Consider the following 15,396-nt stretch of genomic DNA (forward strand, 5'->3'; position numbering starts at 1 on the left):
ATTGTATAGCTTGTTCTACAATTAAGTTCTGGAGTTGCAGTGAATGTTTACAAGTGTTTCCAGATGTCTGTCTGCAGAGTTATTGGTTTGAATCAGAGTTCAGTCAACACAACTAGTCTAGTATTGTTCTGTTAAACTGCTTTCTAGGCTTATATGGAGGATTGTTTAGCAATCAGTCAGAGGGTTTTTCTATAGTTGTTTCATTTAATTTTATTAATTTCTTCAAATATTGTTCTTAATATAAAAGGAAATACTTTAACTACACAGCATATGCAAAACTTCTTGACTGCAGTACAGTACTCAAAAATCATCTCTTCCAGATTCCAATCAATTTACTGGATGCAAAAAGTGGAACAGATATAGTCTTTCAATATATTTTCAGGGACCATACTGAAGTTTCCTGTCTGTTTCCTGGTAGTTAGTTTACAGACCATACACAGGAGTTCATCTAACATTTGCTATGGCTATACAAAAGGCTAACATTATAAAACTGTGAAACTGACTGCTCCTCTAAACTTTAAGCATGAGTTTTGTACTGGCCTCTGTGAACATGATGATTTCTTAATGGTCAAGAATGTTAAAAAGGCTCTTCAGATATGGCTATGGTGCTGTGTGCAGCTACTGCTGAATAGGTCTATTTTCACTGCTTGCATCTTGTTAGCTTGTGACACACCTGTTTGCTGCCACTTGCTATAAAAATCAAGTGATCTAATGCTCACTAGCTTGTTCTTTAACTATTTATGCCTCCCAGTACCTAACCCTGTTAAACGGTATGGTCCTACCAGAGCCTGAATTGTAACCCTAAAACTCCCATCCAGTTCTTAGCTTGATTCCTTGTTCCCTAGTCCTCTCTAAATCTAAAATCCCTGATCACTCCCTAAACCTCCAACTCCCTTCTCTAAATCTAAATCCCCCAGATGTTTCCAAACTCTCACACCACACCCTAATCCTAAAACTCTATTCTCCCTCCCTAATCTAAAATTCCCTCCTGCTCCCTAAACTAAATCCCTTTTCTCAATTGTGGCCCTAATCTACACTCCCACCCACTCCCAATCCCTGCCTATGGTTGCTTGCTAACCTTGCTCAAACTCAAATCATTTGTAATAATTTGTTTGGTTAAAGTGTGGCAGCTGCATGACTGAATTCATATTCAAGTTAGAATATAACTAGCAGCCTGTTCGAGCTCGAAGATGTTGATTCCCTGCCTTCGAGACAGTGGTCTTTGAGCACCTGGGACTTGCGCACTTGCAGTAGAACTGTTGAATATATTTCTTTCAGACATTACACTTTTCCTATACAGACTATAGAGAAAGACTTCAAACTAAAGTGAGTTGATATATATAGAGTCGAGGTTTACACTGCCGGGTGGCTAGCCCTGCCATGGTAATTCATCAACATCACACACTTACATGCTCACATACACTTATGGACAATTTAGAGCGTCCAATCCACCTACTGCATTGTCTTTGGAATGTGAGAGGACATTGGAAAACCTGGAAGAAGCCCACATGAACACAGGGAGCACATGCAGACTCTGCACAGAAGGCACTCCAGCTGAGAATCAAACCTGGGAACTTCTTGCTGTGAGGCAACAGTGCTATCTGCTGCTTCACTGTGCCACCCCATATATATCTACAAGCAACAGGTAAAAAGGTTACACAGATAGACCAAGAAAGACTTAGCCAAGCTCAAGTTTTCACTGGGTAATACCTTAAACTTCCTGTTTTGGAGGCCCATGGGATATATGTAAATGATCCTTAAGGACATGCCAGTGTTTCAGCTACATGGCTACTGAATGCCCATGACATTTTACTTTTATGTCTTCATGGGTACATTCAGATTAATAAAGCCAACATTGCTGCAGCCTTTCTGATTCTAACTTTGACTTTGTCCTTCAGATTTTCCTTCTCTTCGATCAACCCTTCTAGAAACTTGAAGCTGTTAGCCTGCTCTGCTATTTTCTCTTCTACCTCAATTATCAGCTTCTTCTGATTTCCTCCATTTGCTGCCACGAGAACTATTTTATCTGTACTCATTCTCACATTGTGTGCCTTCAGTTTTGCATTCCATTCCCCTATAATTTGTTGAAGTTCTTGTTCATATTCTGCTTGTAATGCCACATTGTCTGCATACAGCAGCTTTGTTGATCTGTCTCTTCTGACTTGTTTGCTAATGTAGTCCATCACCAGCATGAACTGCAGTAATCTCAGAACTGAACCTTAATGCACACCCACCTCCTCTTTGCACTTGTATCTTTGGGTCCTTGTACATAGCCTGCACTAATTCTACCAATGTTTCTGGGATTTTGAACCACCACAGAACTCCCTGAACTACCTACTGACCTACAGTAATACACACTTCACTCTCTAAGGATGTATCCATCATCAAACCCAAAATGTTCTGCTACAAGTATATTTATATTCTATCGTACAACTTGCCTTCTGGCCCTATTACAGCATTGAAACTGCCCTACTAGATTTCCTAGAAATAGTCATCCAAAACAGAAATATTGGTTTAACCCTGTCTCTACCTTATTTCTGGACCACTGCCAGGCATATGATAATGTACTTCACCCTCTTCTCCTCAACAAGCTCTCACAATTAGGACTAAAGTAGCCTTAGCTATATAGGTTACATCTTGGTAAGGATATAACAGCTGGCCAGTCTTCAATAGCCTTTGGCTCCCTCCACTCATGCGCCCACGCTGGTGTGAAGCTCACGCACCTGTGTGGAAAGGACAACAGAGTAAGTGTTCACTGAAAATTGTGAGCTCTCTCTCTGTCTGCAGTTAGTGGGTTTATTCTTCTCACTTCATTGATATTCGGTGTAGATGTCTTAGCCAAGAGGGTTTCTCTGTGCCTTAAAGTCTTAGTCCCTTATCTCTGAAATTATTTCTGTTGCATAGTTGCATACTTGAGCTGTTTGGTTAGCTTTTACATACCTACATCAACTTTATTACAAGCTGAGATAAGTACAAACTTGCAGTGTTATAAGATAGTACTGCATTTTATTTTTTCTGTTTTATTGTTTCATTGAATATTGTGTTAAAAATACTATTGCATTTATCTGCTTATTTATTTGTCTACTGAAAATTGTGAGCTCTCTCTCTGTCTGCAGTTAGTTTTCCCACCCACCTTCCCTGTTCTTGTGGTATTAATCTTGGTAGCTTTGGAATTGACCGCCCCTCCTGTAAATTTGTGTTTGAACACTCCTCCTGGGACAATCTCATTTGCTCACTCAACCGAGTACAGTGAGATCATATTTTGATTTCAGACACTTCTACCATTCCCATCTGCTCAGCTCTATCGTAGTCTAATCTCATTAGCTCATCTTGCCTAATACAGAGAGAACATTTGAGTAGGCATACCCACTTAGGCCCTGAACTTGTCTAATTGAAGACTGCTGGAACAGGGCTCAGTTCTGAGGTTTTTTACTGGTTAATTGGGTAATTTGTTTAAATCAGTGTGCTTGTTTTCTATTGTTATAAATAATTGCACTTTATTCATCTGCTTTTACTGTAATTGTGTTTCTTCCCATTTTATTACCTTATTTTGCTTGTCCTTCTTCTTAAAAGTACTCAATTGCATTATTCTGCTGCAGGTATTACTGCTTGGTAGTAGCCTGATTAAATTGTAACTGTTATTCTAAGCCTTTTGGTTTAAGCACTTGGGCTTCAGACCAGTTGTTTTACATTAAGAAGGTTTGTGGACTGCGTTGTTGTGGCAGGACAGGTAGCTTACATCCTTCTAAGTTGGGAATTGCTGGTTGAAGACTCAGTGTCTATTTTTTCTAAAAGTGCATTAGTTCTGGTTTAAGCACTTGGGCTTCAGGCCAGTTATTTTACATTAAGAAGGTTTGTGGTCTGCACTCTTGTGGTAGGAGAAGGTAGATTCTGTCCTTCTGAGCTGGGAATTTCTGGTTAAAGGCTTATTGTGGCTGCTTATTTGAACTGTTTCTTTCTGAAATTTGTGCACCTTGTTTGCTGTTGCCCAGAAGTTAATAGATTACTGGCCAATTTGGGCTAATTTCTATCTCTTTAATTTCCCTGCTATAAAAAACACATTTGCACATTTTTTTGCACATGTATTCAGCTCAACAAGTGCCTGTCAGGTGTCCTGCAGAGTTCTACAGCAGCAGAGAGACAAAAGAGAGACTTTGTAGTAATTAAGTATCATTCTTTTGCATTTTCTTGCTGTCTTTAACAAATTCTGCCTAAAACACAGATTTTTTCTGTGATTTAAAAAAGCTTGTTTATGCTACATATTGTACTTATTTTCTACCTGAACTTGAACTAAGTCGTTTTTGTGTTTAAGTAACCTGTTTAACTGTTGTAGGCTACACACTAAAGTGTGATAGCCATTTCTGTGCATTTAAAGTGTTTTTTTTTTTTACTGTATCTGCTTTATTTTCTGAAAAAACCAAAACCCTCCCAAAAAAAACAAACAAAAAATATATATACTTGTTTACCACCTTTCTGAACTAGTATAGTCTAGTTTTCAGGTTATTGCTGAATTCAGGGCTGCGTTACAAGTTGTTGTGTTGCCCATACCTTACTTGGATAGAATGATGTTTCTCTGTTCACCTGTGAGAGAGGGGAGCTTTGAGCAGCCTATCTGTCCCTGGAGGAGTGGTTTCAGCCCAGACGTTAGTAGTTTATTGGCCATTTTGGGCTACTTTCTATCTCTTTCATTTCCCTGCTATAAAAAACACATTTGTGTAGTTTTGCGCGCCGGGCATTGCCAGTTAGCTAGGGTTAAACTATTCCCAGCTCCACAAAGTCTACCCTTCAATTCTTCCCTTGGAACTAGACAAACTTTCAACTTAAGCACTCAAACCATTCATTTCACAGCCCAGCACTAATTAACCCTAGCACTAGACCCCCCCCCCTATACTGTCCAGAAGGACAAGGCTCTCTATTTGTCCCTACCAGCCAATCCATAAAACAGCTTACTTTACCTATTCAGGCATATCCAAAGGGCAGATTCAGGTGTACTCTCCAGTCCAACTGGTGAATCTAGGCATTTTGAGACAATGTTATATCTGCCTCATGTACACAGACAACCCTCTCCTCCTACCACCAAACACTAATATATGCGAGAGATGCAATTATACAGCCAAACTGGAGGCAAAGCTCTCTCAACCCATGACTGGAACTGACAGTCAAGAGGAGAAGTGAAATACTTGCAACACACCACCAGTCTCACATAGACCTACTAAACCAACACCAGCAGATAGCACACATATACATGAAAACATACTCGGAGGCTCTAAATAAAAATCTTCAAAAGCAACAGAGACATCCAAAGCAGACACCCAAGCAACCTCCACACCCCATCACAAACCATGAAACACATACTTCACATAATCAGTGGGTCATGCAATAACAGCCCTTAAGGCAAAATAACACACCCAACACACTTGTAATAGGCGACTCTATAGTCAGGTATACTGATGTCCTACTAACTAGACTGGACAAGGAGAAGGTTACAGTTAGCTGACTGTCGGGTGCCAAGATCCGCCACATAACACAAGCACTCAGGTCGCTCCAGAACAAGTACAGATATGACTCTGTCATTGTCCATGTTGGTGTGAATGGCCTGAGATGTAACTCCCTGGGTTAAATGAAAAGAGACATGGAAGAGCTCTCTGATCACATAGCCCAGGCTGGTATGACCATGACCCTTAGTGGCATCCTTCTCTCACCAAGAATGATGCCACAGTATAAAGAAAAAAATGATCAATTTCAACAACTGCTTAAGTTTCTGGTGTCATTCAAAGGGGATCCAGTATCTGTCTGCCTGGGATGACATGCTCGACAAGCCACATTGCTTCACAAGAGATGGCTTGCACCTGTCACCCTTAGGCTTTCGAATAGTGGCCAAAGCTTTTGCCACTCCCATAGTGCCTTTTTTTAGGCAAGGCTCAAAAGACAAACCCACCACTGTAAATAGCACAAGTAACCAAAAACTGAGGGTAATGCTACTCAACGCCAGAAGTCTAAACCTCAAAATGCATGCACTTGAGGCACTCCTCAGTATGGAGAACATTGATATCTGAGCAGTAACAGAAACCTGGTTTAAGGCTCCAGAGAGCACCCCAGCACTACCAGGCTAAAACTCATACCATACTTTTTGGTCACAGAACCTGGACCGAAACACAAAAGGTGGGGGTGTATCCATATTCATCAAGGATACCCACACCTCCAGGTTAGTGGCACAGCACGATGCCTCAGAGATCATCCATGGGCAACTAACAATGGGAAAAACTGCAATTCAAATTGTAGCTTGCTACAGATCACCCACCATGACCCAGGACCCCCATTCCACATTTCTGGAGACACTGGAAAATATGAAGGTCCTATCAAACACCCTAATATTGGGTGATTTCAATTACCCAAACATTAACTGGGAGAATTACTCAAGTACTAACTCCCTTGCCCAACGCTTCCTAGAATTTATAAACTCGAACATCCTGGATCAACTGGTCAACACCCCCACTAGAGGTGACAACATATTGGACCTGGTCATCACCAACATGGGTGACCAGTATTTCACACTGGAGGTTAACCCCCTTGCTGGTTAGATCAGACCATAGACTAATCACTCTGGATATCTACATTCCGCCCCCAGCCCCAATCAAGGAAACCACTGTGAAAAACTTTTCAAAAGCAAACTTCACTTTACTTAAGACCGAGGTGGAAATGTTCACAGCCCCCATGCTAAAGGACAACACTGTGCAAGCTGCTGAATCCCTTACAAAGGCACTCTATGAGCACCTGCAAGAATGCATGGATCATGCTATCCCAAGCAAAACAAAGACTCACTCCTCCAAGAAAAGTAAACCAGTCTGGTGGACCCTTGCCATAAACAAGCTATACAATAGAAGGTGGAAACTAGTACAGAAAAGAGTAAAATCCCAAGAAGGAAAGAAATCCCTGATCAGTATCAGCAAGAAACTACAGCCCTCATAAAATCATCCAAGGCTAGCTTCAAAAGAAAAATTTCCAAGGTCTCCAAAGATAACCACAAAGTGTTCTTTAGCTATGTCAAGAACCTAAAGTGGAAACTCTAAGATCTGCTCTCAGTTAATGCAGAATGGCACAATATACACTGAACTGACTGATATTGCCAACATTCTGGCAGACAGGTTTAGTGCAAACATCACCCCCCTCTCACCCCCTAAAGAGCCCATAACCATACCAGAAGAATGTAGAGCCCTGGCAATCACTGACACACAGGTTAAATCAGCCCTATCAAAAGCCAAAAACACAGCTGCAATGGGACTGGATGGTATCCCAGGCTGTGTCTTACATGACCTCCAAAATGAACTAACCCCTCACCTAAACAAATTGTTCAGAATCAGCCTCTCTACAGGCTACATACCCATAGAGTGCTGCACACCAACAGTTATCTGACTCCACAAAGGTGGAGCCACAACAGACCCCGGGAACTATCGCCCTATAAGCCTGACTAGCCTGGTCTGCAAGGCTATGGAGCGCATCATCATGGAATTCCTTAACAAAGACATTGGGAACCTCTAAACATTGGACCCTACCCAGTTTGGCTTTGTTAAGGGCAGATCATGCCTCCTAAACCTGGTGGACTTCTTTGAGACAGTTACCAAGGCTTTAGATGAGGGAAAGGAGGTCCACACAGCCTACCTAGACCTCGCAAAGGCTTTGAACACCATTCCCCATTCTGGTATTATAGACCTCACCAGCCTGAACATAAACCCCTACATCATGAGATGGGTTGCCAATTGGCTCATGGATAGAACTCACGAGGTGAGAGTTGCAGGCTCTAGGTCCGACTCTAAACCGGTTACAAGTGGCGTCCCCCAGGGCTCAGTCCTGGGACCCTTCCTGTTCGGTATATACTTCTCAGAGGTACAGGCAAGCACAGGAGGACTATGGCTGACCAAGTTCGCAGATGACTGCAAACTGGGGGCTATAACTGACTCTCCAGCTGATACAGACATCCTCCAGAAGGGTCTCACTGATACAGATACCTGGTGTCAAAATCATGGCCTCAAGCTAAATGCCAAAAAGTGCATAGTCATCCCCTTTGGAAAAAACAAAGTACCTGCGAGCTACCACATACATGGTAGTCACCTAAATACAGAAAATGTAATAAGGGATCTGGGGACCCAAGTAGATAGTAATCTCTCCTTTGATAATCATATTGCCAAGGTTGTTAGAAAATCATTCTATGTGGCCCACCTAATCACAAAAGGGTTCGCATCTAGAACAAAACAGGTTATTGTGCCCCTCTACTCATCACTCATCAGACCCATCATAGAGTACAATGCCCCATTTGGGATGTAACTTACAAGACACCTGCAACAGCTGGAAAGACCACAGACTTACCTCACCAAGAGGATTACTAGCCTCAAACAGATGCCCTATGCAGCCCAACTGAAGAAACTCCAGCTGTACTCGGTTGCATACCGCTTACTCAGAGGTGATCTCTGCCTGACATACAAGGCTATGTCCAACCCAGAATTGATGGACATGCTCCACCTAAAAAAAAACAAATCCCAGAGAGCCACACGCTCTAGGGATCTAAACCTCACCACAACGACAAATAGGACATGCTGGAGGGATAGATTCCTGTCCCAGAGACTCCCCATGCTTTGGAACAGGATTCCAATCTACATTAGGCAGAGTCCCTCACTAACACTCTTCAACAGAAACCTTGACGAGTGGCTGGGAAACAGAAAATTTACCCCAGGGATCACTGCAGTGGCTCAGCTGGACAGAGACACAGGGAACTAATGGCTCTGCTGGACAGAGGCACAGGGAACTAATCTAAGGGGGCGGCAAAAGCCAACACATTCTGGCTAGGCTTACAGATGCCCTCGGGCAGATAGCCTAGTACTTACTTATGAACCTATGAAAAAGCTTCAGTACTTTCTTGCAGATCATGGGAGTGTTCTTCCTTGGCTTCAGAGGATCAAAAGTTGGCTCCTGTCTTCCATTGCTGGTCAGACAAGTTTCCTTAGGGGAATTCCTTCCACATATTTTAATTTTTGTGAGAAATAAGTAACACGTCTTTTCAAGAATAATGGCATTTGGCTGCATTTACTGTTTTGATGGGATTGTCTAATATGGCTGGCTATTTTTGGCAGGAATTGTCTATGGTTAATTGGGTCACTATTTTATGGTAAAAGTGTGCTGATTTTGAACTAATTTGAATTGTTTGCTGGGGCTTGTGCATTTTAAATGGAGTGCAAGTGGTTTCTGTGTGGTTGTGCACACTTTGTTGACAACTTATCTGATTCCTTCTAGCAGTACTTGCTGGGGACCAAGCTTCATTCTCAGCAGGTACATGGAACAACATACTGATACGTCAAGAGTTCTTGCACACACACACTGTGCTCAGTCAGTGCCTTAGCTACTGGTGGGTGAATGTTGTGGCCAGTGGTTCCTGCTCAGACTACTTGATTTTTTATCTGGAGTCATCTGGTGTAGCCACTTCAATCATCATGGCCCAGTGGTTACCCATCTCATCTATGGGTTGCATAGGTGTCCTTAGCTGGCATGAGAAAACCACTTTCTTTGAGCATGGGAGTTAAAATCAAGTAGTGCGTTCCTGAGTAGCTGGGTGAAGAGACCAATTCCTGGGAAGAAGTACCATCCTTGAGTCATTCTCCCTCTAGGGATGTCCTTAGGGGCAAAAAGAAAGTTTTTCTTTTCATAAAACAGAATTTATTACTTTGGCTAAAGGTTTACTGCAGACTTTAAAACATTTAAAAAAATGAATGAATGGAATTATTGTGGAAACAAGTTGGTTTCCTCAGTTTCTGAGGATTTCCTGTCAGATGAACATGGGAGAGACTGGAATAGGGTATCTTCATTATTATCTGCCCAGATCTCTAATTCTGAAACAGAGGAAAGTGTTCCTCAAAGCATCCATCAGAGTGATTATCTTTTTCTGATACTCTTTCCAGAATTAATACTTTATTTAAATGGGAGCAAGTTGAAGTTCCTGCAAACCTACAGAAATATTATGACATGGCTGGATTGTGAATTGACTCTCAGACAGGATGCAGATAATAAGACAGGGGAAGTTACCTCCACAAAAAAGCTAATCACCAGTGGAGTCCCCCCAGGGTTTTATGTAGGACCTTTCCTGTGTGGTATCTTCTTTTCTGAAGTAAAAGCCAATATCAAAGAGCTCTGACTAAGTTTGCAGATAACTGCAAGCTATGAGCAGTCATCGAATCCCCAAATACCTGGGCCATCTTGCAGGAAGGTTTATCTGGAATAAATAACCAGTGTCAAAATCATAGTTTAAAACTAAATGTCAAAAAATGCATTAATGTATCTTTTGGGAAGTCATCTACTCCAGGGAACTGTCACATTGATAATACACCTCTAAGAGTTAACACAGTTGCTCAGTTTTTGGGAACTTTTGTGGAGAGTGACCTAAATTTTGACCAACATGTCTCTGTTGTTGTAACAAAGTCATTATATATTGCACAGCTTATACACAAAGAGACTGTGTCTAGATCTAAGGATGTCATTGCCCCCCTTTACTCAGTCATTAGGCCAGCCATTGAATATAATGCCCCCTTTGGCATGTATCTGTCAAGACACATGCAACAACTGGAACTCCCACAGAGATACCGTACTAAAAGGACACAAGGCATAAACAATATGTCGTACATGCACTGACTTAAAGCCTTGTCATTGTACTTTGTATCCTACATACTACCAAGAGATGACCTGAATCTGATGCACAAGGCATTGTACGACCCATTGCTGATGGATTTACTGCACATCAACTCAGACATACTCAGTTTAGGGATCTAAACCTCTTCAGTAACATCAACAAAATGGCTTGGATGGAGAGGTATTATTTTAAAGAGGATACCACTACTCTCATCCACATAAAACAAATTTCATCCCTGTTTATTTTCAAATGTAACTTATATCTATGGATGGGAAACAGAAGATTTACCTCAGAACTGCCTGCTGTACTACTAACGGACAGATGCAGCTCCTAAGTCCTTTATCCCATGCATGGGTCCCCTTAAATTATCTATGTTTGATCCTGTTTATTATAGTTAGTGGTAATATATGACTATTAACCATGGGATGTGTAAGGCCAATCTATAACCAAATGGGATAGATTTATTTCTTTTTTTTTTAAACAAGAAACCTCTTTATTAAACCATCACTTACTACATAGGCAATCATAAACTCATATAAAAGAAAACAAATCACACCTGCACAATCCTAGTTCCAAGCATTTTACATCACAAACCATACTGACACACTCAAGAGTTGCAAACATTATACATCACTTCTAATCTACCTAGTCATTTTTTAGTCAAACATTACATAGCTCATTTAAGTCCTGCCTTCTTTTAACCCTCATTCCTCCCCTGTATGTATTGTTCCCACAATTCCCATTTTTTCCTATGTAGTTTGCTTCTACCTTTTTCTAAAGATCTCAATTCCAGTTGCTTTATCTTTGTTACTATATTCACTACTTCTAGTATAGTTAGTTTAAATTTTGATTTCCGTTTTCTAGCAATTGCTTTTTTTGGTAGCCACCATAATTAGACAAAGCAAGGCCTTACCATGTCTCCCTTGTCACATCAATTTGCCCACCCATCATCTCTGACAGTGCATCCCAGAGGGAATACTTAAAGTCCACCAACTCACAGCACTCCCAGAAAATATGTTCCCAATTATCTCTCTCTTTCTCATCACACCTCCAATGTTTGCTGTCTACCTGAGGAAAAATTCTCTGGAGTCTACTTGGGGTATAAAAATATCTATGTAAACATTTCCAAGCAAAAATCCTAAATCATCTAGATTTTGTTGCACATTTGGGAGACATACATATATCCTCCCATTGTTTCTTTGTGACTTGCTTATTCAATCTTTCTTCCCAATCTTTTCTAACTTCCTCTGATGGATTCTTATAGTTATCATTCAATATTTTATATGCTGTACTCTTTATTCCTTTTTTAACGGCAGCTTCTGTTCCTGATTCTACAAAAATACTCTACCAGTGCTGGTCTTTCATTTAGAACCCCCCCCCCCATTTCTTTCTCTTTGTCTATATTCTGATATCAATCTTTGATAAGGAAGGTGATCTCTAACATGCAGTCCAAATACATTCTTGTCATCTTCCCATTCTATCATTTTTCCCTCTGTAGTTATTTGCTCCCAATACCTTGGCTCCTTTGTCAGTTTTCGCCTATAAATTCCAACCCCTTCTTGCCTATTTTCTACATCCCTAACTGCAGTCATCCCTATTGGCAGAATCTCCTTTCTCCATTCCTGAAGATATTTTATGCTATTTTACAGATATAATATTCTATATGATTGTTATTCTCCTTAAAGGCCTGCATCAAAAATCCCAGTCTCTCCTTGTTTCTTGAGCACCCCCCCCCATTTCATCATCTCTTTCCACTATGAATTATAGTTTTTTGCTTTTGCAATGTATAGGAGCCTTAACTTTGTAGCTATGAAATACCCCTTCAAATTGGGTAATCCTAATCTGCTCTTTTTTACTGGAAGAATCTGCTTATCCCACTTGACTCTTGGCATCTTCCCCTCCTAGATAAAGTCCTTCAGCTTTTTATTAATTGCTATCCATAACTTTTCCTCTGGTTGATAAAATATGCCTGACCTGTGTGTAAGACTAATGGGACTAAAAACATTTTAACTGCTTGTATCTTACTATCCATATCCATATAACAAAACTTCCATTTTCTCAGTTTTTGTATTATCTTTTGCTTAGTTTCTTCCCACATATCCTTAGCTGCCACACCAGAATCATTTTTAATTCCTACTCCCAACTACTTTATTTTATCATGTCCCCATAAATATGGATATTGTGGAACCAATTCATACACGAGTACGTAATTTACCCCTATTGCTTATGTTTTAGCTTCATTAATTGTGTATCCAAAAAAGATTTGAAACTGACTCAAAATGTTCCACAACACTAATATCTGCAAATAGAGACAGGTTTTCTTGAGTACCATACCAATTATATCCTTGAATTTCTGAGTCCCTTATATTTTTTGCCAATTCTTCTAATATATTGCAAATAACTAAGGGGAAAGAGGACACCACTGACTGGTTCTTCTGCTCAAGCAGAAATTATCAGAGAGGACCCCACCCACTTAAATCTTCACCTCTGATCCCTCCTCCTAATCAACCTTATTTTTTGAGGAAATGCAAATGCTTCTCTGGCCCTGCTCATAAAATCCTAGCTTACTCTGTCAAATGCTTTCTCTGCATCAAAACCATCCAATAACAATGGTACTGTCTTACATTCTACTTCCCTCTGGATCATCAATGGTCTGTTAATGTTGTCAAATGTTTGCCTTCCCTCCACAAATCCACACTGATCCACATTTATCAATGTTGGCATTACTTTTGCCTTTCTTTTAGCCATTATAGGCATGAGTACTTTATAATTATGGTTTAATATTCAAATGGGTCTGTATAAAGATAAAGTGGATGGATCTTTACTCTCTTTAGGCATTACAGCTACCACTGCTTTCTTCCAGGATGTTGGTACTTCTGTTCCTCTTAAAATACTGTTAAACAAAACCTTCCAGATTTTTATCAGATTTTTCCCTCCTAGCTTCCAAACTTCCACAGGAATACCATCTATTCCCGGGGACTTTTCTATAGCTTAGTTATACATCACAAGTTTTATCTCATCTCCTCCTATCCTGTTAGTAATTGATTCTCATCTACTAATAACCTTAGTATATTCAATTCTTACATAAACATTTCCATTTGTATCTTTTCTTGATTTTCATATTTTTCTGCTTTATACAGACTTTCGTAGAATTTCTGAAATATTTCTAATAAATCTACAGGATCTCTTGTTACCTTAGTTGTTATAGTCTCCCTAAGCTTGGTGACAGCCCTTTCTACTTTCTGTTGCATGAGACATTGTGCTAAAAGTTTTTGTGTTCTAGTGTTATCAAAAAAAAAAACAGTTGCTTAACAGCAATCTTTCTAAACTTGTGTATATTATCAAGGTAATCCCATATTTTTTGCTTAACATTCTGCAGTCGATCCTCTTCTTGTTCTGTGAGATTCCCTCTATTCTGCAGTTCTTTTGCTACTTCTTAACCATAGCTCCCCTTCTTTTATTTCCACCCTGTTTTAAACTCTGCCTTAATTTTATCCCATTCCCTAGCTATATTTTCAGAAGTAATTACTATCCTCTTGAATAGCTCCTGAATATGCTCCACTACCCATGTCATAAATTCTTCTCTTTTCAACAGATAGGTGGGAAAGCACCAGTGTCTCATTTTTATTTCATTACCTTGTGTTTTTATTTCAGTTATTACTGGCTCATGATCTGAAATAATTATTGGGTGCATATGAAGACTTTCAATTAAATGCACACGTTCCTGTGAAATGTAAATTATGTCTAGCCTAGCTCAGGTTTTTTATATCTTGGGAAATAATATGTAAATTCACTCTGAACTCCTATCACTGAATTCACATCCTCCATGCCAAATATTTTCATAAATGTCTTCAAAAATCTACTCTCTTTTGTTATAGTTTCCTTTTTGCCCCCCCATATACCACTTTACTGCTGCAAATCAAATTCCAGTCCCAACCTATAAGTAATATTCCTTGCTGAAAACTGATTTCTCCCAGAATTTTCTTAAGTTCCATTACAGCAGTTTCAGGAGGAATATAAATACATGCCAGTGTAATCCTCCTCCCTTGCCAGTAGACCCTTATCACTACAAATCTGCCATTATTATCTTTTATCCTCTTCTATCACTACTGGAGCTCCTCTTGCAATTAATATAAGTACTCCTCCTTCCTTTGTCCCAGATATTCTGCTGAACAACTATCCTGAAAACCTGTTTTTTTTCAAATTCACATGTTCAATTTTTTTCCAACTGTGTCTCCTGTAACATAGCTCTTTGCACTCTACATTTTAATACAGTTCACTATTCTTTCTTTTTTGTATTTATTTGAGAGACCACTGACATTTAAAGACATTACAGGAAGGACTGATCATTGTATTAAAAAGTTATTCTTGCATTTTATCTGTAACACTTTTTTGTTAAATGTCTAGTTCCAGCTTTTGTGCTACATGCATACACCGTTTGGCAGGTTGAACATTTATATAGTTGTTTCCTGTCATATCCATTTGAGCCTATGTTGCATCTTACAAAGCTTTTTGTTTTATTGAAAGCCTTCAAACAAAAAGCAAACAAACCCCCAAGACTCCCAAAACCTATTCATTTAATACCAATACACAGAACTATGTATATCTTCAAATATTGAAGTTTACCCTCCTAATATGAATAAATGTCCCAAACTGACAGCCACACTCACAAACTTGAGTTAACCCAAAATAAAGGTTATTTATGCTAAGATGCATGGTGCAGC

Source organism: Protopterus annectens, chromosome 14.part0 (assembly GCF_019279795.1).
Source record: "Protopterus annectens isolate FY-2018-M chromosome 14.part0, PAN1.0, whole genome shotgun sequence".
Classification (NCBI taxonomy): Eukaryota; Metazoa; Chordata; order Ceratodontiformes; family Protopteridae; genus Protopterus; species Protopterus annectens.